Genomic DNA, 12,657 nt, shown 5'->3' on the forward strand with positions numbered 1-12,657 from the left:
CAGATCTGTTGGGTATTCTAGAAGCAATCACAGCAGTGGCCTTTTGCCTACCTTTTTCTAGAAGGAAGGTGGACGGTTTTATGTTGTCAGTCATGGAGCTGGTTCAATGTCAGTAGCGCCCTGAAATTATGGCTGTTCTTGATGAAGAAAAGAATGAGGTAATTTCCCCCAGATCTGACTGATCTAGAGCGAAAGGTTATTTTATAGACTTTAAATAAATATTTGCAATCTGTTACTGGTCACCTCCTCATTCACCTCCTCCACCACGGCAGGCTTTTTCTCTCAATTATATATATTTTTTTCCTTTCTTCTTTGTACCACCCACATTTCTCTTATCAATAGTCTTTTCTCAGGAGAGGAAAAAAAAGTTTAAGCAAGTCCCATCCCGTGACCCATCGCTGGTGACATTTTATTGCTGGTTTTCCTCTCCGTGTACGTGAAAGCACCGTGCACCCAGGTTCTCAGTCTGAATCAGCCAGGTTCTTCAATGCTTAGTCTGTGTGGCTCCCCCCACCCCCACCTTTGTCACCTCCTCCTCCGGGCCCGGCTCCTTCCATCTTGATTTTTTTTTTTTTTTTTTGCACTCTCTCCCTCTGCCTCTACCAGAGTCCTCTCCCCACGGTTACCAGGTGTCTCCCAGACACTAGAAACGCACCCCCCCCAACACACAAACCTTCTATTCTTCAGCATTTCCGCCACATGGGACAAGTGTCAGATGTCCCATGTGTAACCAGCAGCACTCGTGGGATGTGCGCAGAACTCTTTATTTTTGCCTCTTGGTGTAAATTTATTCAACGGGGAAAGGTCTGCTCTTGTGAATGTGAGACCCAGGAACCTTTCCGCTCGCTCGTGGGCGGTGAAGTGTTCTCCTGTCCCTTGAAGTCACTGTCTGCAGCTGGTGTCGCAGATGTTGGGTGCCTTGCCATTGGCAAAGAGTCCAACTTTACGTTAGGGCCTCCCCTCCCTGGGTGGGGGGTGGCCGCAGGCAAAGCTGCTGGGCTCCTGAGGAGGGCATGCTTGTCTCGTCCCCTGCCGTTGGCCATCTTGCTGGGGCTCTGACCTCCCTGGGTCAAGGCAGGGGGAGGAAGGAATCCAGGTGATAGAAGAACAAAAATTCTCGGTCAGAGGTCTTACCCAGCTGGTACTACTATAAGATGGCTTCTCGTGTTCTGGGTTCAGCCAGTTAAACCAGACTCTCTGGGCGTGTTTTGGGTTCAAGGAATCTTCCTTCCTCTCAGCCGAAAGCAATCTTGCTCGTCTCCAGAACTCTTCGTACTTTGATAAGGACTTGGGAGCCGTAGAGGTGCTCTCTCCGCCTCCTCCCGTAGTTTCTAACCGTTGGAGCACATCAGACTCACTCGGGAGCAAAAAAAAATTAATAGAAATTCCAATACCCCGCCCCCGGCCTAGTGAGTAGGAATCTCCGGACTGGGACTCTGTTGTGTTTGTTTTTCAAAATTCCACAGGTCATCCTGATGCTCCCCGAAGGCGGAAGACACAAGAGCTAGCCTGTATTATATTTACTCATTTGCAACCTACCTCCTTCCCGGACTCTCAACTTCCTTCGGGGTCCTTTTCATCCTTGCAACACCCTCTACAGAGACTTAATCATAACAGACTCTGAGGACGTGTTTTGTGGCACGAAGAAATTTGAAATCTCAGGGTTCTGGCAGAGAAGCTGTGTTACCAGCATTGGTTCCGTCTTCAGACTGAAGTGTGTGCAGTTTTAGTGCTCAGTAAATATTGGATGATTTGCTGGCCAGGTAGTCGGTGCCCAAGAAGGAGAAGCAAGAGACAACAATCTAAGTAAATAAGATATGATCCTGGTTTGGGTTCCAGGATCTCTTTTGAGGAGTGTCCTGTCGGGCTGTGTTCTAAGAGCTTTGTGCCTATCACCTGCATTACTGTTCACCACAATCGGCTGCTAGAGGGACTGTTCTCATTTTTTAGGTAAGAAAAGTGAGGCTCAAGGAGGGGTAAGTAACTTGATCCCCAAGGTCACACCTTTGTAAGTTACAGTCAAGATTTAAACCCAAGCTTTCTGACTTCAGAGCCCAAGTTCTTTTTAACTATTTTTTTCATGTTTATTATTTTTGAGAGAGGGAGAGAGACAGAGCGTGAGTTGGGGAAGGGCAGAGAGAGAGGGAGACAGAATCGGAAGGGGGCTCCAGGCTCCGAGCTGTCGGCCCAGAGCCCGATGCGGGGCTCGAACTCACAGACTGTGAGATCGTGTCGTGGGCTGAAGCTGGACGCTCAACGGACTGAGCGATCCCGGTGCCTCTAGAGCCCAAGTTCTTAGATACTGTGTTAGAGCACTTTTCACTGAAGGCAGGGGAGGGGGGAGTAAAACTTTAGAGAAATTTGGGGAGATACTAGGGTTAGCCGCCTCCTCCCTTCTGCCCTCCTTTCCCGTGTGCCTTTCTCTCTGTAGTCTGCCTGCCTGCACTCTTGCCCTTGAGGAGCATTGATGAAAGAATTGAGGAAGAGGAACAGGGCGTATGGACCTTGATGAGATGATTTCAGTTGATTCACTCCTGTCATGTTGAGGCAAACTGGGTAGGAGTGGAGGCATCCTACCTGACCAAGCCTCCCTGGAGTCCTGGCATTAGGGGTGGGGCGGCTGGGTGAGGGGGCGGGGACCCAAAGGCTTTAGTAACAAAGGCAGAAGGGAAGGACACAAGGTACTAAGAAGGTAAAACCGAGGACATGGAGTGAGCAAAGACAGGAAGGAGAGGAGAGATCTAGATGATGTGGAGTTTTGACTTGCGGGGGGAGATTGTGGTGTAACTCATTGTTAACACCAGCAGACTGGGGGAGGGGAAGAGCGAATTTGTTCATCGAAAGGTGTGAAAAGTCCACGTGGGGACAGTGCCTTGTAGGTGGTTACAGATTCCAGGCTCAAGGAGGGTCAGCCATATCTGGGGACAGAGATGTGAGAGCCATCAGTACAGTGGTTGCAGTGAAAACCATGGCCGTGGATGCTGTTGCTCGGAGAAGGACTCTGAGGTGCAAGGGAAACCCACGGGGCAAACATCGCAAAATAATCTGTACAAATTTAATAAAACATCCTGACTCTGTCCATCCTGGATGCCTTTTTGAGCCTGAAGAAATCGTTGGCTCTCGCTGAACCTCAGTTTTACTTGCTGGTCAAGTTTGGTACGCCTCATTTCTAAAGCCTCCTTCCGATCGGATATTCTGCCATTCTGACCCTTGGCACTGGTGCTCATGACGGCTTTGGGATAACAGGGCATTTAGTAATGGCCTGATTTTGTAAGGTCGCTAGGACCCGTAAGCCCTCGCAGTTCATGGAGCCCTCATCTGTCTGGCAGTCAGAACGATGGTCCTGTCCACGTCCAGTCCACTGACCTTCTTGGAAGATCACTCGGAGTACCATTAATGGGGCAGGCGTGAGGAATCCAAGGGTATTTTTTGAGAGGCAGTAGGGGAGATTAAGAGCTCACCTCTGGGGGCGCCTGGGTGGCTCAGTCAGTTGACCATCCAACTTCAGCTCAGGTCATGGTCTCGCACCTTGTGAGTTCGAGCCCCCCATCGGGCTCACTGCTATCAGTGTGGAGTCCGCTTTGGATCCTCTGTCCCCCTTTCTCTCTGCCCCTCCTCTGCTCACTGTCTATCAGAAAATAAGCATTAAAAAAAACCCCACTCACCTCTGGGTTCCCATTCCTCTACCTGAACCTCTTAACTGGTTATGTCACCTCAGGCCACTTAGCCTCCTGAGAACCTCTATAAAATAAGGATAATAATCCTAGAGGTGGTTTCGGGTCTGAACAGGGTGATACACAGTACTTATAAGGGTCCCTGGCATGCATGCCTTCGCTAAATATGTTACTATTCTATGATGATGACAATGATAAAACCACTGGTGGAAAGCATCTTAAGAAATCAATCTTAGGGGCACCTGGTGGGATCAGTCGGTTAAGCGTCCGACTTCTGCTCAGGTCATGATCTCATGGTTTGTGGGTTCGAGCCCTGCGTCAGGTTCTGTGCTGACAGCTCAGAGCCTGGAGCCTGCTTGGGATTCGGCGTCTCCCTCTCTCTCTGCCCCTCCCCACTCATGCTCTGTCTCTCATTCTCAAAAATAAATAAACATTAAAAATTTTTTAAAAAATTGATCTTAGACTTTTGGCTTTCAAAAGGAGAAAGAAAAATCTGTACCATTTCCTAATAGGCGGGAACTTTCAGAGGGCTGAACCCCACGGGTGGTAAAAAATACGCTTCCTGTTAGCAAATGGACTTGCGTTCGGTTTAGAAATTAGCTGGTGTAAAACTGGAGGAACCTGAGTACCCCTGCCCTTAATACTTGTTCTTTTTGCTACGTTTACTTGTCCTGTTACCCTTAAAGGACTGTGGGTACAAAGAAAAGAATAAATCATAGACGTCCCTCTGTGTCAGAGAGGTTAAGGGACTCTTGGCTACACATTGGTCACCTTCTAAAGCCAAAAAAAAAAAGTGGCCCTGAATCATGTTGCTTCTCAGCCTCTAAGTCTGGCTTCCAGCTTCTTTGGAACATTTGACCTGCTCCTCAGAACATGCCTACGGATGTCAGCCACCTGGAGGGAAAGACACATCTAGAGGAATGGTGACTCCTGCAAACTTCTCGAACCTTTCTGCAGTTCCTTCCCCTGTACTTCTCTCTGCTTGTTTTGTCCGAAAGAGGCCGTGTTCAACCTGTTTGTCGGGCATCGCCAAATATGTGTCCCTGCGCAGCTCATTATATGCCAGGAAGGACAGTAGCATGACAGCAGTAATTCAAAACAGGGTTTAAAATGAATAAATAAGAATAAGCCACTGGGATTAGTCGCCATTGAAAAGTTGAGAGCGACCAGGGAGGGTAGCCGCAGCCTCTGGGGATTAACAAATGGCTTGCTGTAGGAAATAGTATTCACTGATCCGGCCACATTTTTACTTTTTTACTTACTGACGCCTTTCTACCGCCCTGGGATCTGTCTCTTCTCAGACCCAGTAAAAGTCTTAGAAAGGAGGTTTATTCTTATTTCTCCTTGTCAGAAACTGTCAACCTGACCGATGATGAACCTTTCCATTCATACTTTTTTTTTTTTTTTATTAAATTTTTTTTTTCAACGTTTATTTATTTTTGGGACAGAGAGAGACAGAGCATGAACGGGGGAGGGTCAGAGAGAGAGGGAGACACAGAATCGGAAACAGGCTCCAGGCTCTGAGCCATCAGCCCAGAGCCCAACGCGGGGCTCGAACTCACGGACCGCGAGATCGTGACCTGGCTGAAGTCGGACGCTTAACCGACTGCGCCACCCAGGCGCCCCCCATTCATACTTTTTTAAACCACAGAAAACGTCTTTTTCTATAAATGACGACCATCTCAGGGAAGAAGCCAGAGAGAGAATTTTCTTGCACAGAACCAAACTAAAAGGCGACAAAAAAAAAAAAAAAAAAAAAAAAAAAAAAAAGGGAGCCTTCTGGTGAGAGGGGTGGAAAAGTGGGGAGGACCACTTCGTGATCATGGCACTGGGGATTGTAATAGAGAGGAACCCGTTGGTACAGGGCTTTTACTGTTTGTAAGGCCTAGTATAGACCTCATGCCTTTGATCCTTACAAAGAGATTGTGTCCCCACTTCATAGATGAGACAAGTGAGGCCCAGAGAGGTTGACAAACTTGCCCAAGGTCATAGAACTACAAGTATAGTAGTCTGACTCCAGATTTGGCCCTTTTTCCCTGCGGTCGCGCTATGTACTGATTTGTCGAGCCTTTCTGGAGGCTTCTGAGACACGCAACTGGAAGGCCCAAGTACGTAAACCCAACTAGATTTGTAGCCTTTGCGTGTTTTGCAGCGAACTTTATACACGATCCATAAAGCCTTGAATTATTGTTTCCTTCTTGCCAGATGGATCACTCCTGCGAGTGAAAGCTAGCAGACAGGCAGAGAGAAGCGTATAGCCACAGAACGGTATACCCGTGCTGCCCTTGGCTTATAGTCTAGAAGTCTGGCCAAAGTGAAGGCACCAAAAAATGGATGCTGCCTAAAACACATAAAACCAGTGAGGGACAAGTGAAATCAACTCCTTTTTCTCTTCTATTGCAAGACTTAAGGCGGTAGAGTGTGGGGGCTGGATGGCTCTTTGTAATATCTTCCTTGATGTTCTCCTTTGGGCAAACTGAACAAAATAACTACAATTCACATTTACTTCTTTACTTGAACTTTGCTGAGGGTCTAGTCTATGAGGCTTCTTCCATTAGGGCTTTGAGGCCCCTTTATACCATTTGGCCCGTGTGCATATGATGGGCCTTGCTCTGTGTGAGTGTTCTGATGGCTTCCAGTGGTTATGAAAAATAAAACGCAAGAGTGGTTTTAATGTCCATTGGTAAACTTCTGCTCTGATTTTTTTTTTTTTATGTTTATTTTTCTTTGAGAGAGAGAGACAGAGCACGATCGGGGAAAGGGCAGAGAAAGAGGGAGACACAGAATCCGAAGCAAGCTCCAGGCTCTGAGCTGTGAGCACAGAGCCGGACACGGGGCTCGAACCCATGAACCTCAAGGTCATGACCTGAGTTGAAGTCGGATGCTTAACCAACTGAGCCACCCAGGTGCCCTGACTGCTCTGATTTTCTAATCCTTGCTGTCACTTTAAAGTTTTTTTTTTTTTAAGTTTATTTATTTTTGAGAGAGAGAGACAGAGAGTGAGCAGGGAAGGGTCAGGGAGAGAGGGAAAGAGAGAGGATGCCAAGCAGGCTGGAACTCATGAGCCACTAGATCATGACCTGGGCCAAAATCAAGAGCCACCCACTTAACTGACTGAGCCACCCAAGCGCCCCTTACCGGAAAGTTTTAAGGATTAGGTGAAGCAACCTTGAGGTTTGTAAACACTGTAGAGCCTATCTATACTTAGCATACTCTCAGTAATTAGAGATGGAATGGTTGATCAGTTTCTGATGTCATCTTGTGTTTATTTTTCTTTCATAAGGATAACTAAACAAGTTCCTTGTGGTCAAAATCATGTCCTTAAATACAATTCTCATTCTTGCCGATTTCCCCTGCCGATTTCCTGGACTCCGTTTACTTTGACCATTCTATCTCATGAATTCAGCTAGGAGGGTATCACAGAGCTGACTTTGAACAAATACACAGTTGAGAAAGTCCAAGGCTATGAAATGGGCTTCGTTTCCTCCTTCCTGCTTTCTTAGAAATGACCAGCTTTGAGGGCACTGTGGGAACAGGACCACGGAGAGGCAGCGGTTGTGTTGATGATCCGTAACCAGCTTCAGACAGGTATCCAGTGCTTACGTGAGGCTGCTGGTGTTTATGACCCCAGCGAAACGTAGCTTGAGGAGTGAGTGTATGTGTGTGTGGGGGGGGGGGGGGGGGGGGGGCGGTGCATGTGTTTCTTTGTCCATTCTTCGGGCTGGCAAGGCCGGCTAGCTGTTCTTAGGCTGATACTGTTGTGTGTCAGAGAGATTTGGAAGAGATTCTAGTGTAGACTCGTGATTAGTGTGTGAACAGAATATCTTCCTTTCAACTGAAATGCTTACTCTCTTCCACCCTCCACTTACATTTCAGCTTCCCATTCTCTTCCTCTGCATCGGTAGCATTTTGAGGTCGATGATTCCTGATTCCTTATACGGTACAGTGTATACATTTCAAGTCTTGAGTTTAATGAAGTTTCACATGTGTATATACCTCTGTAACCAGCACCCGTATCAGGAAATGGAACACTTCCTTGTGCCCCTCTCCGTCACTTGTCCCAAAGGTAACCAATATGTTGACCTTCTACCACTAGAGATGGATTTGGGCTGTTCTGGAACGTCATAAAAATGGAATCACAGAGGATTTGTTCCTTTGTGTTTGGTTTCTTCCATGAGGTATCAATCATCCTGTAACTCACTCATGTTGTTAAATAAATAATTCCATTGTATAATTTGATTCGCCCATTCGACCGTTTATGGACATGTGGGTTGTTGCCAATTAGGTGCTTTTACAAATGATATTGCAAGGAACATTCGTGTACATGTCTTTAGGAGACGTAAGCATGCATTTCTCTGGGGTATATACCCAGGAGTGGAGTTGCTCAACCACAGAGCATACATATAGTTCCTTCTGGTAGACACTTCCAGCATTTTTCCTAAGTTGTTGAACTAGTGGACACTGCTGAGTTTCTATACTTTGAAAGTCAAGTTTTCCTCTGCGGTATTTTTTTTCTGGGTTGGTGATGCTAGTAACTGTGAGATGTTGAGATATTTGTCAGTCCATCTAAGAGTATACATATAGGGGCACCTGGGTGGCTCATTCAATTGAGTGTCCCACTCTTGACTTTGGCTCAGGCCATGATCTCATAGTTCGTGGGCTCGAGCCCCGCTTATGGCTCTGCACTGACCACAGAGCCTGCTTGGGATTCTCTCTCTCCCTTTGTCCCTCTCCCCAACTCGCATGCACTTCCTCCCTCCCTTCCTCCTTCCCTCTCTCTCCCTCTCACCAAAAATAAAAAGATAATAAATAAAAGCATGTACACACACACGTTTGTATTTTAAATTCATTCAGTATGGATCCAGAGGTAGGTATTTGCCTTGCCCCATATGCTTGGGGCTTAATAGTGAAAAGCTGCCGCTAGGAACTAACAGGAAACTATCTGTTAGTTTAAGAACATACAATATTAATCACAATAAAATTTAACTATTGAATAGAAATCTGCTTTTATGACTCAGGAGTGCGCATGAATATCAACTATCTACGTGTAGTATTTAATTCATACCAGAGTGAAACCAGAAGGATGAATTGACTCAGGAACAGTCTCCTGAATCCTGCCTCTGGCATTATTCATTTGCAGCGGGCTGAATTGCATTTTATGGCAGCTGTTTTCTCTCATTTATCCCTTTGAGAGGAAGCAGTAACTAAATATATTAAACACTGCTTGGAGTCCTCAGCACTGAGCATTTTTTTTTTTTCAACGTTTTTATTTATTTTTGGTACAGAGAGAGACAGAGCATGAACGGGGGAGGGGCAGAGAGAGAGGGAGACACAGAATCGGAAACAGGCTCCAGGCTCTGAGCCATCAGCCCAGAGCCCGACGCGGGGCTCGAACTCACAGACCGCGAGATCGTGACCTGGCTGAAGTCGGACGCTTAACCGACTGCGCCACCCAGGCGCCCCAGCACTGAGCATTTTAATTCTATCAAGAGTGTTATCAGCATATGATTGAAAAAGAATGGAAACTTAGGGCTTCAGTTTCTCAGTTCACCTAACCATTAGTTCAAGAGATCAACCTGTGTGGTCTGGAGAGCACTTTAATAATAATGTCGATAAAAGAAAACAAATTGTCCGAGTAAGTACTCAGAATCAGTGTAAAAAAGGGGTGCGTGGGTAGCTCAGTCAGTTGAGCATGTGACTTTGGCTCAGGTCATGATCTTGCAGTTCTTGAGTTCGAGCCCCGCTTCAGGCTGTATGCTCACAGCTCAGAGCCTGGAGCCTGCTTTGGATTCTGTGTCTCCCTCTCTCTCTGCTCCTCCCCCACTCATGCTCTGTCTCTCTCTCAAAAATAGATAAACGTTATCTTTTCTGTGTAGAAAAGGCTGCTAAGCTGGAGTTTCAAATAATAGAACTTTCTTCCATTTCAATGGAGCTGTGCTAGGCCGTTCAGTCATTCATCATTCATTCACACAGGGATTCACAACTACTTCTTGAGTCCTACATACCAGGCCCTGTTCTAGGTACTAGGCATACAGCGGGAAACAAAGCGAAGGCCTTGTTTTTGTGGTTGTGGAGCTGATCTTCTCGAGGACAAGAGGCAAGAAAACTATATATGCAAATATGTCATTTGGTGCTCTAGAGGAAAATACAGACCACGTAAGGGGTATGGGAATGAGTGTAGGTTTGGTGTTGGGCACCGCTGTTGCTTTTTATAAGGGACGGTCAGGGAAAGCCTCTCAATGACATTTGTGCCGAGACCTGAAGGGATTGATGTCCACTGGAAGAGTAAGCCAGGAGGAGTGGGGAGCCTGCCTAGTGGGCTGAAAGACAGTAAGGGACCTCTGAAGTTGGAGGAAAGGCAGTGAGGGGGGCCGTATTTGGAGGCGGGGTCAGAGGGACAGCAGAGACCCACTGATCACATAGAGTTCTACAGACCGTTGTAAGGACATTGGCTTTTTCTCTGAATGAGAACTCACTGAAGGGTTCTCTTCAAGTCTTCCCTTGAGGATTACCTTGAACACTGGTTGGAGAACGGACTATAGAGACAGGGATGGGAACAAAGCAATGAGTAAAGATAGCTGGTAAGTGTATTCAGGCAGGAACCAAAGGGCACAGGTGTTTGATTTTGTGCATTTACCACCATCTCTTTGCTTTACTGGTAAAGATTATTGTACTCGTCCAGACAAGGATGAACACAGTGTTGGCACATTTGAGCGTTAGTAATACTTTAATAATACGCAAATTAGCAATATGTCGTGGCTCTTGGGAGGTTCTGTCGTTAATGCTTTTTTCTATTTATCCAATAGCAGTTTCCTTCTGAAAGGTCTTCCTCTCGTCTCTCCTGTTTTTATTTAATGTACCATTCTTTGAGCCACTCACGCTCAAACTTGTCACCTGTGACGTCTCTCTCCATAGTCTGCAAACACAGGGGGTCAGATACTGTTGTTACCTGCCTGTCTTTCAAACCCATATCCTGTTTCTGCCATTCCCAACTTGAGTTTAGACCCTCCTTTTCATCTCACGGCTGGCCATCAGATTCCCCTTGTCCACTCGGTGGAAAGGGTGGCAGAAACAATGCAGGGTTTGAAGCGGCATCTGGATTCAGATTGGGCCATCTTGGTTCTTCCACGTACCTCTTGGGCATTTTGCAATTTTTGAACCTCAGCTGTCCCTCTACGGAATGAGCATAACAGTGTCTCATTGGTAGGATCGCAGTGAGGATCACGGGGGACTGTGGACTGTTGAGAGTTTCCGGCAGGTCGGAGGAGTGGATTCTTTCCGCTTCCATCCTTCCAGCTGGCTGCATCCTTGAGCTGCCTGGCTCATCCTTGAGCTGCCTGGCAGGGCCCAGAGCGTAGGTCTCATTGTCTTTCCTCTTGCCAGAAACCTTTCGTGGTTTCCTTTTGCCTCACAGGTTAAATATGGGCCCTTTTGCCTGGCATTCAGAGCCCCAGTTCTCCCCCCATGACTTCCGTTTCCAACTTTGCCCCCATTACGGTTCTTCTCCGTGTATTTCATGTAGAGCGAACTCACCATTTTTATTATCATGCCGTCACTTCTGTATGAGAACATCTTCACTCTGTTACCCTGTCTTGGGTCCTGTTGTCTTCACAGAGCTCACAATTGGAAATGGCTTGTCTCAGTCCTAAAACATCCCTGCACTTGGAGGAGTCAGTGTGGTACCCCAGCTCTGGAGCCAGAAAAGCCAGATGCTTCTGTGTACTGTCATCCTGGGGATGTTGCCTAATTTCTGCATCTCGATTACCCTTGCAAAATGAGGACAATAATACCTGCTTGCTAGGGTTGTGGTGAGGACTAAGCAAGGGACTACATGTGAAGCAGTTTGAATAGTGTCTGACACTTGGGAAGCTTAAATCAGTTTCTATACAATTACGGGCATGAATAGCCAACATTATTGTATCATTAGGACCTGTATGTTATAGGGAACTCAAAATAAAAGCATTTTGAGATACAGTGGAGAAAGAGGCATGGACTAGGAACCAGAAGACCTGGGTTCTAGTACTGGTTCCCATTACGAAATAAGCTGTGTGATGGCTAGTATGTCACTTAGCCTCTCTGGACCTTACATTCTTCAGCCGCAGAAAGAGAAGGATGAACAAAAATCTCTAAGCTTCCTTTCAGTTCAGATAGCCACACAGATATCTGATAGCCACCTGCAATTCAAATCGACCAAAACGGAACTCTTAATTTCCACTTTTTGAAACACACTCCCTCCTTATCTCCGTAAATGAATGATACTACCATCTATCAGTGTAAGAAACCTGTGGGTTGCCTTTGAATTGTCTGTTCCTTTCATCATCTACATCTAATCTATCTGCCTATCCTTTTGGTTCTACTTCCAAAACGGATCTTGGTTCCATCCCTCCGCTGCCTTTCTGCTTCCACTCTTGCCCTCTTTCAGCCTCATTCCCACCGAGCCAAAGCGATATTTAAAACCTCAACCAGATAATATCACTCTTCTGCTTTAAAGTCCCCGGTGGCTTTTCATTGTACTTAGGATGAGATCCAAACTCTTGTATGTCCTCCCACCACTCTCCCTCTTGTGCTTCAGCTGCCGTTTTCTCTTTTCCTGCCAGCTCCCCAAACTCACGTCTGCCTTGGGCAGAAGGAATTAAGTAGAAACCCATTTTTAAGGAGCTATCACAGTTCATATTAAGCGGAGGATTGTGTTTGTAGTTTTCCAGTGTGAAAACTTTCCCTTCGTTTAATGTCTCCTACTGAATGAAAATTACTGGGCACCCATGCTTGTGCTAGAAATAGGACCGTGAAACAGTATAACGACACATTGGTTTCTTCCCCTGACCTAAATGGCTCTCCAATTTACCATTCTCTCCATCTCCTCTCCCACACTAACACCTTACTGCAAATACCATCTTCTGTGGCCTAGAGGACTGCCTCCCCTCCGGTCTTTTTCCTGTAGGTTCTAATCTCCCAACCATCCGGACTGCAGACAGCAGCCGGC

General features: G+C 46.5%; 1 protein-coding gene across 2 annotated transcripts in view; it reads left to right on the forward strand.

The window, feature by feature from the left end:
- Nucleotides 1-12,657, forward strand: part of PIP5K1B (phosphatidylinositol-4-phosphate 5-kinase type 1 beta) — a 312,168-nt gene that overhangs the window by 67,990 nt on the left and 231,521 nt on the right. The gene's annotated exons all lie outside the window — the stretch shown is intronic.

Source organism: Leopardus geoffroyi, chromosome D4 (assembly GCF_018350155.1).
Source record: "Leopardus geoffroyi isolate Oge1 chromosome D4, O.geoffroyi_Oge1_pat1.0, whole genome shotgun sequence".
NCBI classification, from domain to species: Eukaryota; Metazoa; Chordata; class Mammalia; order Carnivora; family Felidae; genus Leopardus; species Leopardus geoffroyi.